Source organism: Suncus etruscus, chromosome 1 (assembly GCF_024139225.1).
Source record: "Suncus etruscus isolate mSunEtr1 chromosome 1, mSunEtr1.pri.cur, whole genome shotgun sequence".
Lineage (NCBI taxonomy): Eukaryota > Metazoa > Chordata > Mammalia > Eulipotyphla > Soricidae > Suncus > Suncus etruscus.
The window spans coordinates 60,949,581-60,963,272 of record NC_064848.1 but is presented as its reverse complement, the minus strand read 5'-3'; the positions used below and the strand labels follow the sequence as shown (position 1 = coordinate 60,963,272).

At 37.5% G+C, this 13,692-nt stretch overlaps 2 pseudogenes; both read right to left on the bottom strand.

The window, feature by feature from the left end:
* Positions 1 to 7,144: 7,144 nt before the first annotated feature.
* LOC125994928 (uncharacterized) lies at positions 7,145 to 7,222 on the bottom strand (annotated as a pseudogene).
* A 2,999-nt stretch (positions 7,223 to 10,221) lies between these two features.
* On the bottom strand, positions 10,222 to 10,868 carry LOC126006061 (glyceraldehyde-3-phosphate dehydrogenase-like; annotated as a pseudogene).
* Positions 10,869 to 13,692: the final 2,824 nt, after the last annotated feature.

Genomic DNA, 13,692 nt, shown 5'->3' with positions numbered 1-13,692 from the left:
TTCTTTTATTCTTTCTTCTTAATTTTATAGAAAAATGCAGAAATATAAGATAAATCAAAGTAATCCATGTACCAAAGTTCTATGAAAAAGATAGAAGCCCCTATTAAAAAAAAAAGCTTTTCTACCTTCTGCTATTGTATTAATGACTTCATTGGAGATGCAATAATTTCCACAAACATACTTGCTACTCAACTTTCTCTTTCTTTTTTCTTCTCTTCCATTTTAATTTTTTATGTTTTGTTTCTATTTTTCTCAATAATTTTGCTTTCCCTTATCTTGAAACAAATATATTATGTTCAGTTATGTCAACTATATGATGTATTTTCTTTAAATAAAAGAAATTTTAAAACAGCTTTTCTTTTTTCTATTTTCCTTTCAGACTGTGTGGTTTGCAATGCTGTTACTGAAAGAATATCACATATATCACTTTACCTCTTTTTAGCACCCAGTTTTTGTTCAGAGTGAACATGTTCCACTATTATTGTCACACTGGTCCTTTTATGATCCTAACTGCCCTCACCCCATATGGCAAGCTTTCAACTAAGGATGATTTCTTTTGGCTTTTGTTTCTACTGTCTTTGGTTATTATTTTTATAAAAATGTTTCTTTGTATCTCAAAAATGAGTAAGATCATTCTATGTCTCTCTCTCTCTGAATTATTTCACTCAGCTTGATAATCTCCATGTCCATCCACTTATCAGCAAATTTTATTGTCTTATTTTTTCCTAAAAGCTGCAAAGTATTCCATTGCATAGATATACCATAGCTTCTTTACCCAGTCATCTGTTCTTGGGCACTTGATTTATTTCAGATTTTAGCTGTTGTGAATAGTGTTCCAATAAAATAGGAGTGATGACTTTTCTGTATTATGTTTTGAGTCTGTTTGGTATACTCATAGGAGCAGAATTTCTGGGTTATATAAACATTCAATTTCTGTTTTATTTTTGGGGAGCAGAATTTTTGGGTCACATGGACATCAATTTCTAGTTTTTTTTTTGTTTTTTTTTTTTTGTGGTTTTTGGGTCACACCCAGCAGTCCTCAGGGGATACTCCTGGCTCCATGCTCAGAAATTACTCTTGGCAGGCACGGGGGACCATATGGGACGCCGGGATTCGAACTGATGACCTTCTGCATGAAAGGCAAATGCCTTACCTCCACACTATCTCTCCGGCCCCAAATTTCTAGTTTTTTTTTTGAGGAATATATATATATATATATTGTTTACGAAAAGGCTGAACCAGTTGACATTCCCACCAACAGTGAATGAGGGTCCCTTTTCCCCATACATACATGTCAACACTGGTTATTTTGTTCCTTGTGATAGTGCCAGTCTCTTTAATGTAATCTCATAATTTTGACTTACATTTCCCTGGTGATTAGTGATATAGAGTATTTTAATAAAATTTTAATTTTAATTAATAATTTAATAACAAAATTTAAAATTTAAATTTAATGTTTAAATTTTAACATTTATTTTTTGAAGACGTTTCTGTTTATCTCTTCTCTATTTGATGGGATTGAAAGGCTCTTGTAAAGGCTACCAGTACTTTATATACCTTGAATATTAACTCTTTATCAAATGAGTGATGAGAAAATAATTTCTCCTAGTCTGTGCATGGGATGTCTCTGTATTCTGGTCTTCATTTTCTTTGAGATGCCTCTTGTTTTAAAGTCATGGAGAGGTCCCGGAGAGATAGCACAGCGGCATTTGCCTTGCAAGCAGCCGATCCAACCAAAGGTAGTTGGTTCGAATCCCGGTGTCCCATATGGTCCCCCGTGCCTGCCAGGAGCTATTTCTGAGCAGACAGCCAGGAGTAACCCCTGAGCACTGCCAGGTGTGGCCCAAAAACCAAAAAAAAAAAAAAAAAAAAGTACTGAAAACCAAGTTTTGGGGCCGGAGAGATAGCATGGAGGTAAGGTGTTTGCCTTTCATGCAGGAGGTCATCGGTTTGAATCCCGGCGTCCCATATGGTCCCCCGTGCCTGCCAGGAGCAATTTCTGAGCCTGGAGCCAGAAATAACCCCTGAGCACTGCCGGGTGTGACCCCCCCAAAAAAAACACACAAAAAAATAATAAAGTCATGGAGAGATCTTCCTGTTTGTCTTCTAAATACTTTATTATTTAGATATTATATTTAAGTCTTAAATCCATTTTGTTTTGACTTTTGTGTATGGCATCAGGAAAGGTCTAAATTTATGTTTGTATGTAACTGACCAGTTTTCATAACACCATTAGTTGAAAAGGCTTTTCTCACTTTACTTCATATTTATGGCTCCTTTATCAAAGATTAACTGATCATATAGTCATCAAAATGATCTATATATGGTTATAAATAAATCTATATAATCTCTATAAAATTGAGTCTGCCTTTATTCCAATGCTATACATTTTAATTACTAACACTTTGTAGCACAATTTGAAGCTGAAGAAAGTGATGCCTTCCATCTTCTTTTTCCCAGTGATTGCTTTGACTTTCATTAGGAGGAGAAAGGGGGATTATTGTTTCATATGAATTTCAGAAATGTTCGATCTATTTATATGAAAAAATATTATAGAAACTGCATTGAGCTCATATAATGCTTTGGGAAGTATTGTCATTTTGATGATGTTAGTACTCCCAATCCATGAGCAGGGAATGTGTTTCCATTTCTTTGTGTCCTCTTTTATTCCTGCAAGTGATGCTTTGTAGTTTTCTTTGTTTAGGTCTATCACTTCTTTGGTTAAACTGATTCCTAGGTATTTGATTTTCTGAGGCCCAATTGTAAATGAGATTTTAAAAATCTCTTTTATTTCATTGTTTGTACTTAAGAAATCCATGGACAATCGTGTGTTAATATTGCAGCCTGTTATTCTTTTTTTTTTTTGTTTTGTTTTGTTTTTTGGGCCACACACGGCAGTGCTTAGGGGTTACTCCTGGCTGTCTGCTCAGAAATAGCTCCTGGCAGGCACGGGGGACCATATGGGACACCGGGATTCGAACCAACCACCTTTGGTCCTGGATCGGCTGCTTGCAAGGCAAACGCCACTGTGCTATCTCTCTGGGCCTTGCAGCCTGTTATTCTACTAAGAACTTTTTTTGTAGAGTATTTAGTGGTTTTTTTTTTGGTGGGGTGGGGTAGGGATATGCCCACTAGTGCTCAGGATTACTCTTGGATTGTACTTAGGAAACACCCTGGTAGTAAGGGAGTCCATATGTGATGCTGGTTGCCTGAACCTGGGGTTGACCATATGCAAGGTGAATACCTTATTCACTGTACTATTCCCTGGCCCTCTTTAGGGTTTTCTAAATATAATATCGTGTCATTTGCAAATAGAACTTAAATTCTTTCTTTCTGTCTGGGTGCCCTTAATATCTTTTCCTTGCTTAATTGCTATGGCAAGTACTTCCAGTACTATATTAAATATATTTAGTGAGTGTGCACAGCCTTGTCATGTGCTTCATCTTAGGGGGAAGGCTTTTAGTTTTTACCCATTCACTCACTATAATGTTTGCTGTGGGCTTGTGGTAAATGGTTTTGACTATGTTGAAGAAAGTTCCTAAAATTTTCACTTTATGTAGTTGTTTTTTTATTGTGAGTGGTGCTGGATCTTGTCAAATGCTTTCTTTGTACCAAATGATCAGGACTGGAGAGATAGCACAGTAGTAGGGTGTTTGCCTTATATGCAGCTGGTCCAGGGTGAACGGTAGTTCGAATCCCAGCATCCCATATGATCCCCTTAGCCTGCCGGGGCAATTTCTGAGAGCAGAGCCAGGAGTAACCCCTGAGTAGTGCCAGGTGTGACCCAACCCAATCCCCCAAAATTGATATGATCATATGTTCTGTTTTCAGTATCAGGGTAATGCTTGCTTCATAGAAACTGGGAGTGTTTCTGTTTCTTTGATTTTCTGAAAGAACCTTAAAATGATTGGCAATAATCTTTTGTAAAGGTTTGAAAGAACTCACTAGTGAATTCATCTGGCTTTAGTTTTGGGGGAGACTTTACCACTCAATTGTATTAGGTCTATTTTGGTTCTCCATATCTTCTTGGTTCAGCTTTAGGAAGCTATAGGAGTCTAATAATTTACACATTTCTTCAGGTTCTCTCATCTCATGGCATATAGATTTTCATAGTGATCTCTGATGATCCTTTAGATTTCTGTGGTATCTGTTGTAATGTTATCCCTTTCATTTTTGATATGGCTTATTAAGACTCTCTTTTTCTTTGTCAGTCTTGCTAGAGGTTTATCAATCTTAAAAAGAAAGAAAGAAAGAAAGAAAGAATGAAAGAAAGAAAAGAAAAAGGGAAAGAAAGAAAGAAAAAGAAAGAAAGAAAGAAAAAAGGAAAGAAAGAAAGAAAGAAAGAAAAAGAAAGAAAGAAAGAAAGAAAGAAAGAGAAAAAGAAAGAAAGAAAGAAAGAAAGAGAAAGAAGGAAGGAAGGAAGAAAGAAAGGAAGGAAGAAGAAGGAAGGAAGGAAGGAAGGAAGGAAGGAAGGAAGGAAGGAAGGAAGGAAGGAAGGAAGGAAGGAAGGAAGAATCAGCACATCCAGAGCATTCTTAAACTGAGGCTGGCCACTGGGGGTGACAGAAGCTGCAGCTATACTCTCCCTAGCTGTGTGGTTTCCTGTGGCCCCTGCTTCTCTACCTTCCTTACCTTTTCCTTAGGCTTCCACAGGTTAGTTACGTGACATTAGGGATGTTACTAGTTTTGCGTGCTCATGAATAAATCACTAGAGGCCTTTCCATATGTGTTTTTGAAGCTTCAGTTTTCATTTTATATATGTGAATGCATGCCTAGGAGTCTGATGGCTAGGTGGCATGATGTTTTCTTTTGGAAGGATTTTCCAAAATGAGTGAATCATGTTTTATTTGCATTAGCAAATGTATGAGTGTCCTAATTGCTTGGAGTCTTCTTCAGTACTGGGTACTGTTAGTTTATATGCTTTGTTTCTAGCTAATATAAAAACTATGCATTAGTATCTCATTGATTTTCATTGAATTTTATTCATCACTTTTTAATTTAAATTTTGGGCCACACCTAAAAGAGCTCAGGGTTTATTACTGGCTCCGGATCTGTATTTTGTCTGTCTGTTCAGGTGCTAGGAATCAAACTCAGGTCAGTCAGCTGCATGCAAGGTGAATGCTTTCCCTCTCTATTTTCTCTCCAACTCTTACGTTGAATTATTTTCCTGTTTATTTGCCGCCCATGTAACATTTTGGTAACATGTTTGTTTAAATCCCATTATTATATTATCCCTTCCTGCTTTCTCCTGTAATGATCCGGGTTACATGCACATCTAGCTGTTGTGCTCACATATGTTAGCTGTGGTGCTCAATAGGGGTTGCTCATCGACTGTGGTGCCTTCACACTCAACTGAAGTGCTCACTGAGCTCTTTTCTTGTCTGTTTTTTATTTTTCTTAAATTGGGTTGTTTGTCTTTATTATTAACATTTTTAATGTTTTCCTCATTATTTTCTTTTCCACATGACCTTTATTATTAACTTTTGAGAAGTGTTTATGTCTTCTGGATACAAGTCGCTCTTTAGTTAGGTGATTTACAAAGATTTTTCCCAAATGGCAACTTTCGTTTTAACAGTGTCTTTTGCAGGCTGAATTTTAATTGTATGAAAAGCAATATATCAATTTTATCTGCTATGGATTATGCTTTTAGTGTCATAGCTCAGCGTTCTGAGAACTGACACTAACAGTTGTCAGGGGCTACTTCCAATCTGGTGCTTAAGGTCATTCCAGTGCTGGTCAGGGATAGCACAGAAGCCTTCTGCTGGCAAAGCATGTGCTCTGGGTCACTGCACTATTTCTGGCCCAGTTTTTTAAGTTCTTTATTCCATTCTGTTGACCTATTCTCTACTCTTCTTTCTAGTACTATGATACTACCTAAATTTGTCTACCTTTACATTAAGTCATAAAATCAATTCATTCTTTACCCTTTTTCAAATTTATAATATTATTCTTTTTCAAGTTCATGCTTATTCTTTTTCAAAATAATTTTTCATTTTTAACTCATGTTTCCTTATACATTTTATTTTATGTATTCAATGAAAATGATACAAAAGAGCAATGAGGCCATCTTGCTGGCAGAAAAACATCCTATATCCACAATCCATTTCCAGAAGAACATGATGCTGCTGAGTCTTCCCAGATAGATTGGTTCCAACTGAAAGCTCTGAAGTCTTCTTGGAATGACGGTAGCCAGATTCCCCTTTCTAACTGAAGGCACAGCAGCCCACAGCCACACCTGACACCCTTCATTAGAAACAGTACAGCTCCACAACTGAACCTTGTCAAATTGCCACAGCACCAAATTGATACAGATCTGTAGAACCTAGACTGCACAGCCACCTCAAAATTTTATAATAGCCCGGCAGGGGTCTCAAACTCAATTTACCTGCGGGCTGCAGGAGGCAAAGTCGGGGTGATCCTTGAGTGCAAAGTCAGTAGTAAGCCTTGAACATTGGGGGGTGTGACCCAAACAACTAAAACAAAACAAAACAAAACAAAACAAAAAAAGATTCCTCTAGGGACAGGGCCACAAAATGTTGTACGGCGCGAGTTTGAGATCCCTGGAAGGCGTCTTCTTTGTGCACACTAGCCTAGGACGAACTGCGGTTCGATTCCCACCCCCCCCACCCCCCCCCCCCCGGCGTCCCATATAGTCCCCGCAAGCCAGGGGTGATTTCTGAGCATATAGCCAGGAGTAACCCCTGAGCGTCAACGGGCGTGACCCAAAAAAAATTTCTTAGTGCTGTTTGCTCAGTGGTATCTCAGCATATCTGATGGGAAAGTTACATAGAAGCCTATCAAGCTCAGCAAACCTAAATAATAAATCAGAACGCTCAACTGCACCAATAACAGCCTACTAAATCTTTAGAAAATAACTCTAGTAACACCATTGAGAGATATAACAATTATTACAAGTGGACTCTTATTGATCTATATTGATAATTCCATTTGCCTTTGTTGTAACAAATAATATGAATTAAACTTGTTTACTGCAAGGGGCAGGCTAGGGTTGTGAGTGGGAAACTAGGGTCATTGATGGAGGGAAGGTCACTCTGGTGATAGGATTGGTGTTTGAACATTTAATTCCCCAAACAACTGCATTATAAACAACTTGGGAAATCATGGTGTTATAATAAAAAAATTTAAAAAGAAGAAAAAAGACATTTATTTCTTTTAACAATTAATACTACACTTGATCTTAGCCAAAAGGCTGAGAAGCAATTCTTTTAACAGTTGAAATTGCTGCAAGTGATTTAGCTGACATTTAATTTGAGTCCTCTGTTCTATCTGTGGAGAAAAATGTTTAATGTACTGGAAATTATGCTAATAAGAAAAGCATTATCTCATTTAATGAAATAAATATACAAATATTTCAAAATAACAAAAAGAGAAAATCTTCACTGAGTGAAAAAGGAATGAAAAAGCAATGAAACCAGTGATTGTTTTTTGAAAGAATAAACAAAGTATATAAGCCCATAGGATCACTTAGAAAAAAAAGTTAAATACCTTATTTTAAAAAAATAAGAAATGAAATAGTCAAAATTACAACAGATATTACCAAAGGAACTATTACAATCATCTATACACAAAAATTGGACAACCTAGAAGAAATGGAAAATTATTAAAATCATACAGCTTTCCAAGACTGAACCAGAAAGAAGAAAATTAAACAGATCAATTACAACTACAGTAATAAAAAGTCTTCTGAAAAGCAAAAGCCTTGGATCAAAAGGCTTCATTAGTGAATTCTATCAAATTTTTAAAGAAGGTGTAATAATACTCTTACTAAACTTATCCAAAAAATTAAAGCGGAAGAACAATCTTCAACACATTAATTATTAAGTTACTCTGATCTCAAAACCAGACAATCGCAAACTTACAGATCAATGTCTCTTATGGACATAGATTAAAAAAATTCTCAACAAATTCTTGTTAAATCAAACCCAACAATACAGCAAAGGGATCATACACCCTAATCAAGTGGGATTCATTCCATATGCAAAAAGTGAACTCAGATCATTAGTACTAAACACAAAAATTAGCTCAAAATGAATGAAAGATTTGTATAGAATTCCTGAAACTGTTAAAATTATTGGAAAAAGACTTAGGTAATACAGTTTTGGACTTTGACCTCAGAAGTATGTTTGACTTAAGTCTAAAACTGGGGAGACAGAAGCAAAAATAAACATGAGCCAGAGAGATCATAGAGTAAGGTTCTTGTCTTGTAGCTGATTCGTATTAGATCCTTGGCACTGTATTTGGTCCCCTGAGCACCTGAGGAATGACTCCTGGTGGTATTTGGGGGATCACATGCAGTGCTGTGATTTGAATCCGGGTCACACCTGAAATGGTCACATGCAAGGCAAGCACCTTATTTCCCAACTTCAATGCAGGTGCTATACCACTAAGCCACCTCCACGCTCCTTACATTTATTACTCTTTTCATTTTGCTTCCTTTCATTGTGCTTACTTTGATTTTCCAATTTAAGGTGAAAGATAGAATTTTTGGTCATGTCTCTTATATTTAAATTTTGATATATAATTCAGGATGTAAATTTACCTTTGAGACTGTATAATCAGTAATATTTAGCATATGTGGAGTGATATATAATTGTCATTCCTATCTAAATTTATAACATACTTCTTTGCTAATATAAATTGTTTTTAAGAATACAATGTTTGAAATTGTTATCATTGTAGGAGACACCTTAGCCCTTAATGTAGCCCAGGATGCCTTTTAGGGAACCATGTGAAGCCTACTTCATCTCCTCTCTATATTTTTTGGGGAATAACACCCAGGATTCTTTTTTTATATATATATTTTATTTAAACACCTTGATTACATACATGATTGTGTTTGGGTTTCAGTCATGTAAAGAACATCACCCCCGGGGCCGGGCAGTGGTGCTAAAGGTAAGGTGCCTGCCTTGCCTGCGCTAGCCTTGGACGGACCGTGGTTCGATCCCCCGGTGTCCCATATGGTCCCCCAAGCCAGGAGCAACTTCTGAGCACATAGCCAGGAGTAACCCCTGAGCGTTACTGGGTGTGGCCCAAAAACCAAAAAAAAAAAAAAAAAGAACATCACCTCATCACCAGTGCAACGTTCCCATCACCAGTGTCCCAAATGTCCCTCCTTCCCACATGACCCCCACCTGTACTCTAGACAGGCTTTCCATTTCCTTCATACATTCTCATTATTAGGACAGTTCAAATGTAGTTATTTCTCTAACTAACTCATCACTCTTGTGGTGAGCTTCCTGAGGTGAGCTGGAACTTCCAGCTCTTTTCTCTTTTGTGTCTGAAAATTATTATTGCAAGAATGTCTTTCATTTTTCTTAAAACCCATAGATGAGTGAGACCATTCTGCATTTTTTTCTCTCTCTCTGACTTATTTCACTCAGCATAATAGATTCCATGTACTTCCATGTATAGGAAAATTTCATGACTTCATCTCTCCTGACAGCTGCATAATATTCCATTGTGTATATGTACCACAGTTTCTTTAGCCATTCATCTGTTGAAGGGCATCTTGGTTGTTTCCAGAGTCTTGCTATGGTAAATAGTGCTGCAATGAATATAGGTGTAAGGAAGGGGTTTTTGTATTGTACTTTTGTGTTCCTAGGGTATATTCCTAGGAGTGGTAGAGCTGGATCGTATGGGAGTTCGATTTCCAGTTTTTGGAGGAATCTCCATATCGCTTTCCATAAAGGTTGATCTAGATGGCATTCTCACCAGCAGTGGATAAGAGTTCCTTTCTCTCCACATCCCTGCCAACACTGTTTATTCTCATTCTTTTTGATGTGTGCCATTCTCTGTGGTGTGAGGTGGTACCTCAGTTGTTTTGATTTGCATCTTCCTGATGATTAGTGATGTGGAGCATTTTCTCATGTCTTTTGGCCATTTGTATTTCTTCTTTGTCAGTGTCTGTCCATTTCTTCTCCCTATTTTTTGATGGGATTAGATATTTTTTCTTGTAAATTTCTGTCAGTGCCTTGTATATTTTGGAGATTAGCCCCTTATCTGATGGGTATTGGGTGAATAGTTTCTCCCACTCAGTTGGTGGCTCTTAACATCCAGGATTCTTAAGACTTACTCCTCTCTCTGCTTTTAGGAATTACTCCTGCAGGTATGGAGACCATACAGGATGCCAGGGATAAAATCTGGTTGGTCGTGTACAGGCAAACACCTTATTCACTTACCTACTGTACTACCTCTGTGATCTTAGTTTATTCCTTTCTTGGTATTGTATTTGGCAGTCTTCTGTAGGTCAGATATAGTACCAACACCTTGAGAGTGGGACTCATAAGCCATGCCAGTCAGCTTCCCACTCAGTTCTAGGACTTTATTCATAGTCTTAGAGGTGCCAGTAGCAGCAGGGATAATGTTTTTGGCTGCCCCTTGGCCATAGGTTAACCACAGCTTCCTAACGGGTCTATCCATGGTCTTTGGGTGGCATGGATTGTGGTCATAAAGCCTTCAATGATGTCAAAATTGTTATAGTTTATCTTGTTTAGTGGGGCCTAAGAGTTTGGGTGCAGGAGACATTGCTAACAATCTTAAGGAGTCGCCATACTTCTCATGGTTCACATCCATTACACACAATGGAAACATAGGCAGACAAGGCAGAGATGATGACCTTTTTGTTTATAGCCTTCATGTGAATCCCAACCTTCAGTATGTTGAAGACACCAGTGGACTCCAGAGAGAAATGGATTCAATTTTAAATGACTTCTAATTTTCATAGAAAACTAGCATTAGCACCAGAATCACCTCATTTGATGTGGGTGATCTAGACCTTGGAAGATTGATATGGTCCTTCCATTGATGATGATTGATTGATGATATGGTCCTTCCATTGACTGTATCATTGGACTTGCTGTGGATGGAATTATACTAGAACATGTAGACCAGGTAGTGGAAGACTATACAGGTCGTTGATAGCCACAATTTTTATTTTTCCATATTAAAAAAGGCAGCACTGGCAACCAGGTTCCCAATATGGCCAACTCCATTCTCAGACTTTACCAATGTGTCTCAGGAATGTGGCTGGTGCTGCAATAGAAGAGGCAGTTTCTGTTAAACAGGGAGGAGCAGAAAGCTGGATTACAAATTTGGTATGATGTGTATTCCCTTTTCTTGATTGTTACACTCAGGAGTACTCAGGACTTACTCCTGGCGACCATATGGAATTCTGAGGATCAAACCTGGATTGGCCTCATGTGAGGCAAATGCCCTACCTACTGTAGTATTGCTCTGACTCCCTCCATGTATGTTCCTTGTAATTCAACTAAATATATTTGAGCTGAGCATGTGGATCAGTAATAGAGTAATTGATTCCTAGCATTGCACAAAAATTTGTTCCTTATTTCCCTTGAGTCTTACATTCATATAAATGATTATTTATAGTTTTCTGTCTGGTTTCCAACTATTTTAGGATTTTACCAGCTATCTTTCTGTCATTGACTTTTCTTTTTCATTACATTAAGCTCCAAAAACATACTCTGTATGATTTCAGTTATTTAAAATTCATTAAGATTTATTTTATAGCCTAGAAAATCTAGTTCCTCTTGGTGAATCTTTCATGTGCACTCTCAAAGAATTTTGTTGGCTGGAGTACTCTGTAAATGTCAATTAGGTCAAATTGATTGATAGCATTGTTCAGGTCTTCCATATCCTTACTGATTTTCTATTTACTTGTTCTATTGACCACTGAGAGTAGTGTTTAAGCTTTCAAGCATCCTTACATATTTGATTTTTTAGTAATACTAGTTTTTGTTGTATATAGTTTGAGCCTCTGCTGTTAGGTATAACAACAGGATTGTGTTATTTAGGCTTGTAATCATTACCCACTGTGAGTGTTTATTCATGACTGAGCTGAAGACTATTTTGAGAGTAATAGAGCCACTTTAGCTCTCTTATGATTACAATTTCCCTAGAATATATTTTCCATTTTTTTTTACTTTTTTGGGGGAGGGGGTTTGGGTCACACCCAGCAGTGCTCAGGGGTGACTCCTGGCTCTATGCTCAGAAATCACTCCTGGCAGGCTCGGGGGACCATATGGGATGCCGGGACTCGAACCACCGTCCTTCTGTATGCAAGGAAAACACCTTACCTCCATGCTATCTCTCTGACCCCTCACTTTTAACTTTTAATTTATGTATATCTTGTTGTTTGAAGTTAATTATCTTTCCCCCCACCCCAACGTTTTTTGTGTTTTTGGGTCACACCTGGCTGTACTATTGCTCTGGCCCCTTTTGTGTGTATATATATGTATATATATACATATATATGTACATACATACATTTATTATTTAAATCATTGTGATTTACAAAGTTATTCAGTTAATTTTTAAGACATATAATGTTTCAGCACCAATCCCAATATCAGCCTCCTTCTTCCAATGTTCCCAGAGTCCATCCCTAACCACCCTCACCCTAGTCCCAGCTAGCCATCACAACAGGCACCTTTTTTTTTTTTTAAGGCCAGTGCCACATTCTGAAATCATTTCTGAATGGCTCTGCATTCAAGAATCAAGGCAGATGGTTTTGGAGGACCATATGGGATTGAACTGGGGGCACAAGGCAAATGCCTTTTCTATGCACTATTTGCTTTGGCCCCACAGGCCCCTTATTAAGTTTGGTTGTTAAAGTTTGGGTCTCATGATTTCATTGTTGTCTCCTTGCAGTACCACAATTTCTAAATAGTTCAAGCAGTAAAAACATTCTACTTATGTTTTTGCAGTTAGTCTACATTCTCATTCTTCATAATATTCATCATTCTCTATTACTATCTCAAAGGGTAGAATAGTCAACACCATTCTACTATTTTTCCACGTAGACTTCTCTTTTCTGGACATTTGACATAAATGGAATTATAGATTAGATGACCTATTTTTATATCTATTTTGAAATTTTAACATGTTTTTGAGATTCTGTGTTGTAGTATGTATCATGTCTCTCCTTTTTATTTTATTTTATTTTATTTATTTATTTATTTATTTTGGGTTTTTTTGGGCCACACCCGTTTGACGCTCAGGGGTTACTCCTGGCTATGAGCTCAGAAATCGCCCCTGGCTTGGGGAGACCATATGGGACGCCGGGGGATCGAACCGCGGTCAGTCCTACGCTAGCGCTTGTAAGGCAGACACCTTACCTCTAGCGCCACCTTCCCGGCCCCTCCTTTTTATTTTTTAATAGTTCGTTGTACGGATGCTTTGTAATTCATTTATCAGCAGATGGAGATTTAGTTTATTGGGCTATTATAAATAATGCTTCAGTGAACATTTATATGTAGTCTTTGTGTGGCTATGTTTTCATTTTTTTTGAATAAGATCTAGAAGTGGGATTGCTAAATATAACACAAGTGTGTTTAGCTTTCTGTGGTTGTATTTGTGGAGCATACCTATCAACATTCAGGGGTTTCTCCCAGCAAGTTGCTTTAGGGTTACTACTGGTAGTGTTTGGGGGACCATTTGGTACTGAGGATTGAACCCATCTCTTTTGCAAGCAAAACATGCCCATTAACTCACTGGGCTGTTTCCTTGTCTGGCTTTTTCAGGTGCTAAAAAACATTCTCTATGAAGATGTCAGACCTTTTCACCAGCAATTATAAGAATTTCAGTTTCTTAATGTATTTTATAATACATTTTGTCTATCTTTTAATTTTGGTGGAGAGTTCTCCCAGCAGGCAA